Source organism: Lepeophtheirus salmonis, chromosome 1 (assembly GCF_016086655.4).
Source record: "Lepeophtheirus salmonis chromosome 1, UVic_Lsal_1.4, whole genome shotgun sequence".
In the NCBI taxonomy this organism is placed as follows: domain Eukaryota; kingdom Metazoa; phylum Arthropoda; class Copepoda; order Siphonostomatoida; family Caligidae; genus Lepeophtheirus; species Lepeophtheirus salmonis.
The window spans coordinates 36,478,792-36,495,436 of NC_052131.2; the positions used below are offsets into that span (position 1 = coordinate 36,478,792).

At 29.7% G+C, this 16,645-nt stretch overlaps 1 protein-coding gene and 1 long non-coding RNA gene across 3 annotated transcripts in view; both read right to left on the reverse strand.

Annotated features, from left to right (window-relative positions):
• LOC121126406 (uncharacterized) overlaps positions 1–2,550 on the reverse strand; it is a 32,726-nt gene extending 30,176 nt beyond the window's left edge. For both annotated transcript variants that reach the window (XM_071891813.1, XM_040721733.2), the window contains exon 1: positions 2,414–2,550. The gene's annotated coding sequence lies outside the window, so the exon portion shown is untranslated. The remainder of the gene's footprint in view (positions 1–2,413) is intronic.
• Positions 2,551–7,943: 5,393 nt separating this feature from the next.
• Positions 7,944–12,926, reverse strand: LOC139907633 (uncharacterized). The gene is made up of 4 exons (XR_011784356.1): positions 12,637–12,926; positions 8,305–8,991; positions 8,112–8,251; positions 7,944–8,049 (listed from the first exon to the last, which is right to left on the reverse strand). It is a non-coding gene; the product is annotated as an uncharacterized lncRNA (long non-coding RNA).
• Between the last annotated feature and the right edge of the window lie 3,719 nt (positions 12,927–16,645).

The following is a 16,645-nucleotide window of genomic DNA, read 5'->3' on the forward strand; positions in this document are numbered from 1 at the left end:
GTATGGGGTATTTCGGAGTACGTTCCGGAATTCATTCGTAATTATTCACAAAAATTTAAATTTGGCTGTTCTCAAAAAGTTAAATTTTGTAGAAATAATTTCAAAAATCCACAGCTGTTCATAAAAAAATAATAAAATCAACAGCTGTTCACAGAAAATTTAAATACCCCTAGTTGTTCTCATATAAGTAATAACTTATAATTTAAGATAAAAGAAAGAAAATTGAAATATTAAATTTCCAAAATGCTGAGTTGTTCACAAAAAATTAAATTTTTTGGGAAAAAAAATTGAAAAGTTATATTAAATTGTTTAGTGAAAAGGAAAAATTTCTAACCTTTGAAGGGGTTCAATATTTTTTTTAAACTTAAAAAAAATTATTAAATACCAGTAATAATCAATAAGAATCAGAATCGCAAATTAAACATTATTTTCCTGATGCTAATTCCAATTCTAGAAAAAACACCTGATTCTCTTATTCCCGATTCTGTTTATCGCCCCATCACTAGTAAATAGATATTATATGGATGGCCTACACAAAGAAATGTAGATCAGTTGAGAAGGAAGGAACGACAACAAAGAAATACTTAATCCTAATTGTTTTACATAGTATTGCAAAATATATCATATGATGTAAAATGTTTATACTGTATATTGAGTTAATCTGACAATTGATGTTTTTAAATGCAAATAAAGAGCTTAGAGGGTATCTAATTACCTTTTCTCGTTTTATTTTGACTCAGTCATGAGCCGATAAAAGCATGTTTATTGATATGGTGTATTTCTACAAAAATTGGACTTAAAAAATTGGAATTGATACCTTAATTATTAAGTACTATTAACAAATCATTCATATACTTAAGATAGTGCAGCGATTTTGAGCCAAGTATGTAAACAATTAATCAAACAAAACCCATACTTAGGACTGTGAGAAATGTTAAATAAATATGAATAGAAGCAACTGATAGAAAAATTAGTTGGTACTAATTCGGATTTTTCAGTTCTGTCAGTATTGTTTATAACGTATTGTCAATATAGCTCATAGATTGAACCAAATGAGACATATATCAATTGTGGGTGAGCTCACTCACCTCAATGTAAGTCACAATCCTACTCATACTCTATTAGAAACGGCAGGCCAGCTCAACTTTAACCGAGGGGGTGTGTAAATATTGTCCGCTAAATACTACAGATTTACAAAATTTAGACTCCCTTGAGATTTTTTTAATAAAAAGAATTTTGATCTTTTTTTTATATAAAAATCTAGATCTTTTTAAAAATAAAATCCTATTTTTTTTCTTTTTTTTGAATACATAAATTTCTCAATTTCTTAACCTTGAATATTCGTCGCAAATGAGGTCACGGTGTAAAAAATAAGTGAAGGGGCAAAGATAATCCTGGCTATGAGATCCGCATTATTTTTTTTTAATGAAAAGCATATTTAGGATTCAAACAAGGGAATAATTTGATTCATTAACCTTCATAGAGGTTAATGAATCATATTACCCCCTCCTACAAAAGCAATATACATAGAGTTAATTAATTAATTAATATTACTCCTACGAGCATAATTCACGATGAGCCACCCATCTATAATAGACATCATGTGCATAGCTTTTTGAAATGAGACTCTCAGATCAATGTATTATCCGATGGTCTATTTTTACATTAGAGATGAAAATCTGATGTATTTTAGGTATGTTAAAAAAGCCAAAAATCAACAAGATAACCCATATTCACAGATAATTAATTTTTTTGGAAAGAAAAATATAAAAATTAAATATTTTTCTAAAAATATCAAATATGTAATTTAAAAAAAAATAAATCAAAAATCCATAGCAACTTAAAGAATCTGTTTTTAAATAAACAAAATTTTTGGAATTTTTTTAGAAATAAAAGCTAAATTTTTTGAATTAAGTTAAGAAAAATGAAATTTGAAACATTAAACTTTTTGAAAAAAATCTCAAAATCTACATCTATATAGAAAAAATTTCAAAAAAAATTTAAAATGTACATATCTTTTCACAAAAAATTCAATTTATTGAAAAAAAAATTAAAAATCCTTACTCATTCACAACAAAAATTTCAAAAATTCACAATTTCAAAATTTATATCTATTCACAAAAAATTGAATTTTTTGGAAAAAAAATTCAAATATTAAATTTTTTGCTCTGCTGCATAATTTGTCCGAATGAAGAAAATAAATTATATTAAAAAGCAAAAATTCCTTTATTTAGGTGGGAGGAGGCTACAGCCCCTCCAGCATACCCCATGCTGACGCCCTTGTTGCAGGTGTATGGAGATAAATATTTGAGAAATATAAATTTCCCCTTTGGTTCTTCTACAATCTACATATGTACATCATTATTCGTTAGTTACCTTCAATTAAAGAACAAAAAGATGAGACGGAACTGACCTATGATGGTGATTCGTGATATTCCTCTTATGGGTTATTTATGACTAATTAGTGAGTATTTTAATCAATGCATTTTCTCTCCTTATTGGATGATAAATGAACACTTTTTTAAAGACTCCAATCTAAATACTTAATTCTTAATACCTTAAATCCCCTTTACTTAATGATTGATTAAAAAATACGCTACATTGTACCTACAAATATACCTATATATTATATCCTAACATTTCTCTCAAAGCCGTCAAGAACAAGCAACTTTTCTTTAAAAATATACATTTTTAAGTTCAAAATAAACTTGAAAATAAATCACAGTAATTTATGAGACATCAATAAATCTTCAATGCTATTCAACAGTCTTATTATACTAAATCGCCTGGAGATTTGAGAGTTCTTAACAATATTTTCACGTTTAATGTACCGGGTTGATTTTATCTAGTGGTACACATTTTATTACTTTCAAGAGTAAAAGGAAAGAAGAGGTTTTGTGAGGTTATTTATTTAACAAAATCATCTGAAAATATTATTCGGCACGCCTTTAATTCAATATGTGAGCCCTCAGCTCTAATTATTACCTCAATACGAGGCCTAAATCCCTTGCAGACCTTTATTAAGTAGTCAGACTCGAGCGTGGTCCACTCCCTCTTGATGGAAGCCTCTAAAGATTGTACACTCCTGTAAGGAGTAGCTCACACATTCTCCTCCAGACGGGCCTAGATAGAATAGTCTAAGAGGTTCACGTCTGGAGAGGAGGAAAACCACATGTTGAGGTCCCAAAAGTCTGTAGAGTTGTCTTTCAGAAAGACAATGATAGGAAGCTCCGTTTTGAAAAAAAAGTTGTCCACAAACTTTTCTCTGGCCCATGGTAGCACTTTCTAAACTTGAAGTTCGATGTGGGCATCTCTATTGAGCCGCTCCTTCTTTTCCACAAAAATGGGACACATAGGACAATGGTTCCGACTGGATTTTTGTTCTGAAGACATAACTCACTGAAGCTGAGAGATTGTCTGAAGGTTTCGTTGTGATGTAGAAGCTCTTCAGCTAATTCACAGTGTCATCAGCGGTGAAAAAATTTTCATCAGAAAAGAGCAAAACTTTTTCTGAATTTTTGTTGGGGTTGAGAAAATTTGCTCTCTCCAAACGTCACATCTTATTGCTGTTCAGAATTTTTTTTTTTAATCCAAAAATTTAATTATTTTTTGGATTTTTTTTTTTCAAATATTACATTTTTGGACAAAAATTTAAAAAAAAATCCAGACATTAACAAAAAAGTAATATTTTTTAAAGTTATATTCTTGGAATATTAATTTTATTTTCTGTTATCCATAGTTTCTCTCAAAAATTGATTTTTTGGGAACGAAATTTCCATAATTGTGTACTTTTCATAAAAAAATTAATTTGTTGGAAAAATTAAATCTAAAAAAACTGTAGATAGTTAATTTGTTGGAATTTTTTTTTTAAACTGAAAGTTATTTACTAAATATGAAACTTTTTGAGAAACTATATTTCAACTATATAATCACAATAAATTAAATTTTTGGAAAAAAAAATCAAAAAATAAATTAAGTTTCATTTATTAAATTTTCTAATAAAAAGCAAAGATTCCTTCATTTGGGATAGAGGGACTATAGCTATAGACCTTCTCCCACCACTCCCTACGGAAGTTCCTGGGACTAGTCCCAGGAACTGATTTATAGGTATTTAGACTGTACTGGGCAGTATAAATATGAGCTGACAGACGACTAGTATTTATAGAATATATGTATACACTGGGCACCAACACATATTTGAAAACGTCTACCTTTCTCAATGATAAATAAATTCCATTGAAAATCCCAATTATGACGTCATCACCCGATCATTTTTTTAAAAAGAATTTGCTCTGTAAGGATTAAAAGGATTAAGAGCAAGGCCTGGAACATCCCTAATCACTCACCTATTCTGGATACTTGATATTTCCTTTTATAATTACTGGGGAATAATTAAGTTTATGTACTAGTTATGTGTCGTTCACGAACGTAACGGCTCTCTGAGCCAGTTTTTGAAGTGAACGAAGAATTGTTGTAAAATTTGATTTTTAAATATTAAACTAGTAGGAATAAAATTTCAAAAAGCAACAGCTGTTCTCAAAAAATTAATTTTTCTGGAAAAAAAATTTCAGAAATGAAATTGCAAATATTACTTTAAAAAAAAAAAGAAAAAAAACAACTCAAATATTAACTATTTCGGAATAAAATTTCAAAACCCGTAGCTATTTAAAGAATATTTAATTATTGAAGAAAAAAAAATTCAAACTTTAATTATTAAATATCAAATTTGTAGAAATAAAATTTCAAAAGGCAACAGCTGTTCTCAAAAAATTACTTTTTCTGGAAAAAAAATATTAAAATGAAATTGCAAATACTATTTTTTTGAAAAAAAAACAAAAACTCAAAGATTAAATTTTTGGGAAAATCCGTAGCTATTTAAAGAAATTTAATTTTTGAAAATAAAATTCAAAAATACACAGCTGACAACACTAAAATTAATTTTTTTTTAAATATTTAAAAATACTTTAATATTTTGGATTTTTTTTTCAAAAATACACAGCTTACCACAATAAGATTAATTTTCTACAATATTTCAAAAATTGAATCTAAATATAATATTTTTGGAAAAAAAAAATCAATTTTTTTTTGTTTTGGAATAGCTAAAGCTGCGGACACCCCGTGCGGACATCTGTAATTGTAATATATTTATTAAAGCAACAAAAGTATCTGAAGTGCCGTTTTGGAGCCGAAAGAGCCGGCTCTTTTTAGTTAGCCGAGCTGAAAGAGCCGGTTCTCTAAAAAGAAACGGAATTATTGTAAAGGAGCAAATCAAGGTACTGAAAACCCTCATGAAGGAGGAAAAACTCCCACGATCGTCTTCGTTACTTAATTGTAAGTAAATTGCACGACATACTCTCAGATAAATTATGACAAAGCATGTACATTATTTATGCAATGTTGGTTAATGTATCTATCTCAAAAATTATGATATTGCTCATATCCATAATTATCATATAATAATTAATATTTCTCACATGGAATTGTATGTGATGGTTCCGTACTAACAGTGTGTAATTTTTTACATATTATAGCTTGAACATAATCAATATCAGATATAAGTTATTTAGATATAAATAGCTTAGGTGAAAATATGAAGGGTATGTCAAGGTTAATAGAAATACAAGGTTAGACCATCATGTAATTGGGCTTACTAAAATTTTCAATTTGATGTATTGTACAGACTTCTTGGCAAAACAGGCAGATTTGGACAAAAGACACAACCACTCATAGTCAATGACGTCACGCTTGCTAAAATTTTCAATTTATGTATCATGCTGACTGTCGGGTAAGAAAAACAGATTTTGAGAAAACATGCAACCACAATACACACTATGATGTCAATATTATAAAGCGTGACAGAAGTCAAACATCAATCGTATTACCTTGTATTTCTATTAACCTTGAGGGTATGTAAGGCAGAAAATTATGTAATGATATTTAAAGAGTAAGACTCCAACACTTTGCATAAACATATTGGTCTATGTTAAACCACAGAGATTCTCAAATGGAATACTTTGTCGCAGTAGTTTACCTCAGATAATATGTATGTGCACCGTTAAATATATTTTTCAGTTAATTATTTATAAACTTACAAAGCACTAATTTTGTTTAACTATACGGTCCATGCGGCATTCATTTGTTATCACCAGGCTGGAATATTTAGGGAATACTTTCCGTTCATTTTTGAACGCCTGAACGGGAAAAAAAGTATTCATTCCTTTTTTTTTTGTTCTTCAAAGGCAACTTTTACACTCAAAGCTATAATTGAAATTGGCTTCTTCATAACTCTTGAGGTCTGTTGGTTGCATAATTGAGTGTTGCAATAACAATCTGTAAAAGATAATGACATATTTTTTTTTTTGATTTTATCAACAATAAAACTGATTTATATTTAACTGAGTTGTTCTTTTTGTAATTTAAACACAGACTCTCACACACATATGTATTGTCGTGCAAAAAATAGGCGGTTATCTCCCTAATGCCATAGATGTTGTACATCTATGAAATCAAATGATCGCTTAATCCCTTTTTGTCCATATTTTGTTGGCTACAAGAATACATTTTTGTCTTCTAGGGGAGCTGAGAGTATCATAAGGTATCTCTTACCTTTTAATACAAGATATTCCTCAAAATGCAAAAATCATTGGTTATAAATCTTTGACATCTCATGTAAAATGATTTGATTATACAAATTCCTCAAATTTTAACATCTATTAAAAATGTGAACCTTTTTAAGAAAACCAGAGAGTCAAAAAGTTAATGGTGCCCTTACAAAGGCACAGCATATTTTGTACCCTCTAAGGGCATAGAAAGGAGGAAGAGACTAGCAGAGTTTTGAATAATTTAAAGTTATAGCTGAATGTTTTAATTATTTATAAATCCCTATAACTTTTCTCAGGATTTTTATTATGACTATAGTTGATAATATTGTAGAGAAAAACGCGTGCGAGGAGACAGGGGGGAGAAAGACACATGGTAGCATTGTTTAAAATACTGATGTGATTATCAGTGATAATCACATCAGTATTTATCAGCTGCCTGCTTTATTATGATTTTTGAGGGTGTAACGAAAGTATTTATTAGCAAAATGTTTAATAAAGATATAACATATAATTGACTTAGACGATTTTTATCCGTTACAGTGGATTTGAAAACGTCACACTCCATGAAATAGTAATTTATTGTGAACCATATTCTCAGAAAAATAGCTAATGAAACGACAAAGTAGAGTATTTCGAAATATATTTGAAGTTCCAGGTTTAAAAAGGAAGGCTTCAATTAAATATAATCTACATACTAAAAAATAAACCATCATACATTTAAGTTAAATATACAAAATTAAACAATTATAATCATATAACTAATAATAACAATAAATTATAAATACAGAATATTGAAATAATAGATTGATCCAAATAATATCTTCTTGTTCTAACATCGGAATTCAGTTCAATATGTCATAACTTGAGGTTGCAAAATACAAGCCAGACGTGGAGTTTAATCAAAAAGATCATCACCTTTTTTCCTTATGTGCAAGTTGCATATACAATTGTGCACAGGATAGATATATTTCTACCGATGATATTTTAATAATTATTAATGATAAAGTAAATCATAAAATAATGTTAGATTTCAATCCATATCTTCTTCCAATCTTAGTAAGAACAGTTTTTAGAATCCCACTTTCATTTATTTCATATTTATCTAAAAAAAAGAAAAGTTAATCCATGCAGTCAAATTTAACGGATAAGACAATTCAGGCAACCATTCTTGACTTATTGTAGTTTTCTAACATGACATCGTAAAGATTTAGAGCAAAAGCTAATTATGTAGTAATGTCCGGCGATATTACTCCTTATTAAGAGCATCAAAAAATATTTTTTTCTCCACTATTAATGCTTATATAACATATATACACAATTGGTAATTATATTATAATGATACACCCAATGCAACTACCCCCGTTGTTGTGACCATTTAAGCAGTTGTTTTTGCCTTTTATGAGTTTTCTGAACACCATTTCTTGGAGCCTATCAACCATAGCTAAGCCTTAAGTAATAAAGAAGTAATATTTATTGACTATGTAATATTGGAAAACCTTATGATCATACCCAAGTCTTTAAGTGAAGAAACTAGTCTCAGACAAACTAGTTGCGAACCATCCAAAGCTACTACCCCCGTTGCTGTGACCATTTAAGCAGTTGTTTTTACTATTTAATGAGTTGTGTATCATAATTCTTGATATGTTTAGCTAAAATTGAATCATATTTTAGGCTTAGATTTAAAAAAAGATTGAATACTTACTGTTAGATAATACAAAATTCAGAGTTTCATTTCGAAATTAGTAAATATTTTATACTTTTCACTGATAACTTTATCGTCAATTGGTGTAGACGACTCAAAACATTTTTATATGTATTTCTATATATGACATCAGAACCAACATCCTCCATTAATTAAATTATGGTTCCTCGGGACGGGATAGGTTTACTCGTGTATTTCTCCATAAATTTTTTTAACATAGATGAATAGCAATTGATAAGGTTATATTACATGCAATAAGCATCCTTGTGAGATCAGAGTTAAAGTCTGACTTGATGTATTCATCATTAACTTGATTTTTTAGATGAATATCCATTCTCTTGATATGAGATGAGAATAATGAGTGGCGCGTAATTCTAGATAGGAGACCAAAGGCACATTTATTTCGACAAATCCGACAAACCATCTGTTTCTCATCTGGTAAGTAATTCCCAAATTCCTGGGCCTCCATTTTCAGAAATCCAGACAGAAGGCGACGTTATTTTAGGCATTTTATTCAGTTCTCTATCGACTATCACCATCTAATATTATATTAATATTGAATAATAAAGGTGGGAATGATGACGTTCTTGATTCATAGAAGAAGATGTATATTATTTAATTAATTATGCCATAAGTATTTTTTCTCTTCTGCTCGCACGCTTTTCTATTCTTACCAAAATTATCACCCTTAATTATGACATAGGGGATAATGTATTATTAATTATTTCATTTCTGTGTTTTCTTTTTGTTTGTTTTTTCTTTTTTTTTATTTAGAAAACTCTATATTTGAAATTTTTTCCCAAACAATTTGAATATTTGAATTTTTTTATTTAAATGGTGCAACGCATAAGTTTAAGTTTTGCAAAAGACTTTGAATTTCTGAAATTTTTCTTCCAAAAATTTAATTTTTTGTGATAAACAGTAGATTTTTGAAATTTTTTTCCAAAAAATTAATTTTGTAAAAATTTTTATGGATAACTTTCCAAAAACTTAATTTTTATTGAATAGCTGTGAATTTTTTGGAATTTTTTTTCCACAAATATCTTAGTATTTGAAATTTTTTTCAAAAAAAAATAATTTTTTATCAATAACTGTGAATTTATTATTTTTTTTTCTATATAATTTATTTTCTGAATTTTTTGTGAATAGCTGTGGATTTTGAAAAAAAAATAAATAATATATTATGTTTTTGTTAAAAAAATTAAATTTTTCAATTTTTTTTCCTATACAATTCCAAAAAACCAAGCCCCTCTCAAAATATAATCCTTCAGACACCCCTCGAAATAGCTATGACGTATATAGTGAGACGAAGGAATTGACAGCTGGCAATAAAATACATGTGGTTTTTGTGTTAACGAGGTAATACCGTGATATGAATGCGAAATAAAAGTAAGAAAAAATAAACATAATTATTTTCAATTTGCTTAAGAGCTTCTTATTAAACTATTTTATACATTGGACAAAGACATTTTCTACTAGGGAGCAAAAAACAACCTACTATGGAAAAATTTGAGGCTTCTTGTACTCTGCAAAATATGATTCTTTGAGTAAAAAGTGTACATTTATACTTTTAAGTATTCGTTTTACTTTTTAAAAGTTCTGTGCGTCTTGATTTTTATCATTAAAGGTTTCGAAGATGTACTCGATCATTTTCTGTTCATTTATTTTATCATAGGTATATGAGAACAGATAATGTGTCTCCTTTTTGAAGTGGGTGGGCACGTACATAATTGTGGGCTTGGGTGGATGTCAAACAAGACATTTTATGACTATTAATTAAAATGATAATAAATAGGCTTATGACAAATTTTCGTATTCTTTTATTCCAAGTTACCTTTACAATAATAAATATAATTAAAAGTATTTTCTTATATACATTGATAGATGCAGGGTCGTTCAGGTAAATACAGACCATCTTTAGCTACATCCTATCCAATAAGGAAAGCACCTAACTCGGCTATTTCAATTTTAAAGTACAAGGTGGAGCCGTAGCTTAAAGATAGCTCAACAACCTTTAATTCAAAACAAGTATTTTCGATGGAGGAGACCCGTAGGAATATCATCATGGAATTGGATTGTGCGGGACACAGCTCAGTGTACATCAAGAAGATGCTCGGGTATCCAAATAGCACAGTCTACGTCGTCTATAGCCACTGGAAGGAGGTAGGGACATATAAAATAAAAGCCCGAAAGTCCCAGAATGATAAAAAGCGCACTCCCAGATTCCTTGCAGGCCTGAAACGTTCCTTGAAGTTATCTCATAGGACTCCGATTAACGCTCTAGCCAAAAAAGTGCCAAGTAAGCTGTGCAACAGTCTTCACGGCCATAAATATTGCCGTGAGGATGAATTCATACCGCCTTTACAAAAAAGACATATCCTTACCAACAAAATGAATGCCACTCGGCCTCCCTACGGAAGAAAAATTCTGAATGATTTGAAATCTCATGGTAATCCAATCATCTTTTATTCGGATGAGAAATAATGGACTTTTGACAGATCCCATAATATCCTGAATGACAAATGGATGGCCACAAAGATAACTAATGTCGCCCATGGCTTTAAGACCAAGTTTCCAACCAGAACCATGAATTTCGGGGTCATTGAGAGCAACGGCTTTATCATGTTTTCTTTGATCTTTGAAGAAGAAAAGGTATCATTTTATTAGCCCACACCTGGCCCTCTTACTCCCTTTATATGAGTCCCATGGATTCTTTCTTTTAGGAGGAGTTAGAAAAGAAGGTCATTCCCAATTTACACAACAACATCCACTCCTTGAATGCCTCCATCATCAATTATTGGAACAAAGTCTCTCCGTGGACGTGATCAAGGCCTGCAAAAACTTTATGCCTCGTATCGAGCGAATGATTGGCGAAAATTCCCTAGCTACAAATTTCGACAAAATAAAATTATAATAAATTAAACATGTAGCAGAAAATAATTCATGTATCAGGCACATATAAATACTACTTTTAGGGTTCAGTATGGAAATCATAACCCGGTAGTAGGCTGTTATACTTTTTGATGGATCAAACTAGTTCGGTCTAACAAAAAAGCGGGGGCTGGACCGGTCTCATAGAGAAAATTGGTATAGATCAGTCTAAAGGAAAAATTCGGTCTAGTTCGGTCCTGACAAATCGGTGTAGATCGATTTTATAGACAAACTGTTTAAAACATGACCTTATATGTACTTTCAAATACAATGACGTCATACAAAGTTTGAACAGAGATAGCTTAGATGAATTATTCCCGTCCTCTTTCGCGGAAATGGATGATCAAGTTAGAAGTATTTTCATTCGATTCCCTCTATCTTCCTGTGGTTCTAACTCTTGGAGAACATATAAGTCCACTTAAGAATAATATAAAAATAAAAAAAACTAATTCACGAAGAAACGGATTCTTAGTACTTATATTTATAATTAGCTGTTATTCAACTGATTTGCTTGTATAATCCAATGAATAAATTTATATTATATGTATTATGTAATTGTTCTAGATAATTGGGTTTACTTCTGATATAAAAAAAATCAATAACGGTTGATCTAGAAAAAAAAAAGAAATTTGGTCTCTTATAATATATAAGACCGAAAAAAATCGGTCCATAAAGTAAGACCGACAGAAAATCGGTCCACAATGTGATACCAAAATTATTGGTCCAGAAAAAATCACTTAGGACCAAACGAGGGAAAATATTGATGCTGGGCCGAATCTCCATACTAATACAAGGCATTCTTCTCGTAAGTTTCAAAGCTACAACTACGAAGATTGTTAGTGACTGTTTACATATAGAGTTTATTTACATGACGTCAGCAGGGTTGATGTTGACCATCTTGTAAATGACATAAACAATCAAATTTTATATAACGGTTGATCCATAAAAAAACAAAATAATATGGTCTCTTATAAGATATGAAATCGAAAAAAAATCGGTCTATAAAGTGAAACCAAAAAAAAGGTCCATAAAGGGAGACCGAAAAAAACTAGACCAAATAGGTCAAGACAAAATCTCTTTACACCTGTATGTGACTAATTCGTCATATCATAATTTTTTGGGTAAAAAAAGTCAAAAATCAATACCTATTCACAAAAAATTAAATTTTTTTGGAAAAAACATTTTCAAAAATTCATAACTAGTTTTTTTTTTTTGGTTTTTTTAAGCCCTAATATTCATGTCTAAATATATTTTTATTTAAATTCCATTTAAAACTTAATTTATGGCATAGATTAAGACCGAACCGGGGAAAAAATCGATCCTGAACCGAGTTTCAACACTAATTAATATATTTGCATAATTTTTAAACATTAAAATCAATTATAAAGCGTGTGTTTTTACCTCTTGTAGTTCTGAATATTCGTCCTCACTCTTGTAAGATCCGTCTTGCACATATTTGCAAACTTTATTCCACTTTTTGCGTACAAATTAAATACCACATTATGTAAAATTGTTGTTGAGGGGTTCACCATGTATACTTAAGAACAATGAAACCGATGTTTTTAGTATTGTTAGTAGCTAAGAAAATAATTTCAAAAATGTAATTTTAACGTACATACAATTACGTACGGGAAGTCATGGATTTACAATAGATCTGGGTAGATTCAGTCTTAAAAAAAAATTGTTATTGTAGTTTGCATCATTTTTCCCTTCTCGGTACAAAAAAAACAAAAAAAAACATCATTATTCTCGGTTCTATTCATTAAATCTCTTTTAAAATTGTTTAGGATTAGATTGAATGAGGCTGTTGTTGATAATTTACGACTCAATACGCGTATTTGAAAATATAGTGTTGACAATTTTTCTGGTCCAGATCCAAATATCTCAAATATTTCTTAACGTTAGTCCCTCAAATACAGTAACTTACTTTTCTCTTTATGTTTATATCATTTTAAATAAGATATTTGAAAAATATAATATGAGTTCAGAAGTATTAAATACATTGTGTATGCTTTGTGATTTTATACATACAGGTGTACATTAATCATAGTTCTAGTTAGTACATGTATAATATAGGACGTTCAACTTTAGAAGAACAAGTTAGTCAAAGGAATGAATCATCAGTTTTGAGAATGATTTCCCCATTTAGAGGTACATTTAAAACCCTGAAATCTGAACACTGTGTCTTGTATCCTGATTGAGGAATATAAGTAAAAAAATATCGATACTAATATTGTGAAATAATAAGGTATTTATATTTAATATCGAGCCATTTTCAGTAACTAAATATTAAGCACTTGTTGTTACTCCTGTTAGACCCCGTGGTCCATTGAAATCTGAGCAATTACTAATTCAATAATTAATGAAGGCTGAGTGATTGAAATTAATTCTTATTTCAATATATTAAAGTAAAAACAATTATCTTACAAAACAAAATAAACTTGAGCTCTCCAGCTTAATTACAAATCAATATAATGATACTTGAGCGTGATCGACAAACTTCCATTCGCTCACTCTAATTATTTAGGCTTCTCAAAGGCCATCAAAGTCACTATTCTCCAGCACTGAGACAGTATGACAGAGTTCTACATCCGAAGTGGGTGCCAAGCCTTCAGCCGCCACCTGGAAGCCATCATTGCCACTAAGGAGTTCAACATTAATGATTAAGAGAGCTCATACAGACATCTATTTATACAATTAGTTTTATTATAATGCTTTAGTTAATTAATAAATTATATCGTGTTGAAGGTTAAAACTTAAAAGGGTTCAGGTTTGAATGGACTACTCGGCATTTGTTTCAAATACTTATAATGTACAATAAACAACTTCGACTTAAGAAAGCCACGCTGATATAGGATACATACTTCAATATTTTTTGTTCATATGATTTGTATCAAAAGTTAAGTCGGCTTATAGGACTTTTTCGAAATGTTGGAGAGCCACATGTTTACTTAAAAATCGTGCTGTTTTTTGATAGAGCAGGAACGTTTTAACACTTGTTATTGATCAAATTATTATCGTTTTAAATTGAAACATGTACAATTTATTTATTTATTTCAGTTGATGTAAATGAAAGCTTTAAATAAGTCTGTTTGTGAATAATTTAAAAAAATAATTTAAGACTTCACTATGAAACTCATTGTTATAGGGATCGTGCTATCTTCCATAACTTCTAAATATGGCTCAAAGGGTTCGTTCATCAAGTCTTAATAATCTTTTATAACAAATATATTTATGAATATTATTAGAATGTAGAACCAAGTCGAGATTATGTGAATTTATGTTTCTTTGTAATTATTTGAGGTATAGTATTTGCACTCAAAGCTCTTGATTTATCCAACCTTAGCCTTGGTAATACAAAAACACGGGTTGGGACTATTGCTCAAATATTTGTTGTAGCAATACGAGATAATAAATAAAAAAAATTCACAAGTGAATAGAGTATATGATCATAGAATAAGGGATTGCAACTAACATGGTGATTTTTCACAAGACACATTTCAGTAACGGATTTTCATAGTCTGGGAGGACCATTGACCAAATGGCTAGAATCAAAACAAATGTGTTCTATTTGGTATCTTATCAAACATAAAGCAATAATTATTTCAGTGAATATGGATGGAATTAAACAACATTTTAAATGATTTCTGTAAAAGTGATAAGTGTATATACAATTTTTGAAACATATTTGTGCATTTATTTGAATTTATGACACTTACCAAAACAAATATTTGAGCAATAGTCCCTACCAGTATTTTTGTAAGAACAAGGCTTAGTTTGGATGAATCAATAACTTTGAGTGCAAGTAATATACCTCTTCTAATTACAAAGAAACAGAAATTAACATAATCTCGACTTGGTTCTACATTCTAATAATATTCATAAATATATTTGTGATAAAAGTTAACTAAGATTAGATGAACGACCTTTTTTGCCATATGAAGAAGTTTAGGGATAGCAGCAAGATCCCTATAACAATAAACTTCATGGTATAGTCTTAAATTAGTGTATTACATTCACTAAGGAATTATTTAAAGCTTTGATTTACTTCAACTAAAATAAATATGTAAATTGAGCATGCTTCCATTTAAAACGATAATAATTTTATAACAAGTTTTCAAATGTTTATTTGTAAAAAAAAAACATGCTTTTTATGTAAGCATGCGGCTCCCCCCACAAATCGAAAAAGTACTTGAAATCCTTTTAACTTTTGATACAAGCTGTGAATAATGGCGGTAAGTACTTTTGCCTCAAACTATTTTGACTCAGGACATTTCTCTTTAAAACCATGATGGAACTTTCAAATGTTGCCCTGATATAAAAATGTTTCCATTCCAAGAATTTTTCTGCTACTTCATGGGATATCCCAAGACAAATACAGTGAACTTTTTAATACTTTGACCACCCTTCACCCAAGCCAAAATCCAAATACCTTGATAATTGACTTCGATAAGGCAACCATCAATGCATTCAATAAATGTTTCCTACCGTCTATAAGCATAACGGGATGCTTGTTTCAAATGGCAAAGAATTTGTACCGCCATATTGCCGATTTTGGTTTTAAAAATCATTATGACACTGATGGTGACTTCAACTTCAAGATTACATGTTTTAAATCTTTAATATTTCTTACAATAGAGGAAGTCATCGTTGTGTTCATTGATATATCGGATGACGACAGTTTGCCCCAAGATTTATTCTCCTACCTTGAGAATAACTACATTGGAGCGGACCAAGATTGTGGGGATACCCTTAGAAGGATGTACCAACTTTCTTTAACATTCCATGTTGGAATGTTTCTGAAAGAACATTAAATAGTAATATTAGAACAAACAACAGCATAGAAGCGTTCCATCATTCTATTCAAAGTTCCATCACCTAATTTGTGGAAACTAATTGATTGGTTAAAAAACGAAGAATGTTTATCAAAGAAAAAAAAAGGATTATGAGACGCAGAGAAAAAATTACATACTAATCTTAATAAGAGAATACAAAATCAAGTTTGTAATTACAATTCAACCGATAAGCTGAAATATTTATAAAGCATTGCATGGAATTGACATATATTTTAATTATATGTCATTTTTAAATTATTCAAATTAGAGTGTTAATTATATTCAATATTGTACTAGAAATTAAACTAAGAATATATTATAATTATAAATTGACTACCAACTAATAACTAATAAGGGGATCCATCCCAAATTCGCACAAGAAAATAATTTACAATCCTAAATAAAATTTATTCAAAAATTAATTGATCAAAAGTTAATTTTCCTAGGTATATATAATTATTAACTGATATTGACTCTGATTATATATAGTTTAATTAACTTTTGATCTATATATTTACTGCCCTGGCTAATCCAAGATTTTGGAGTGGTCCATCTAGTATATAGCAATGGTAAAG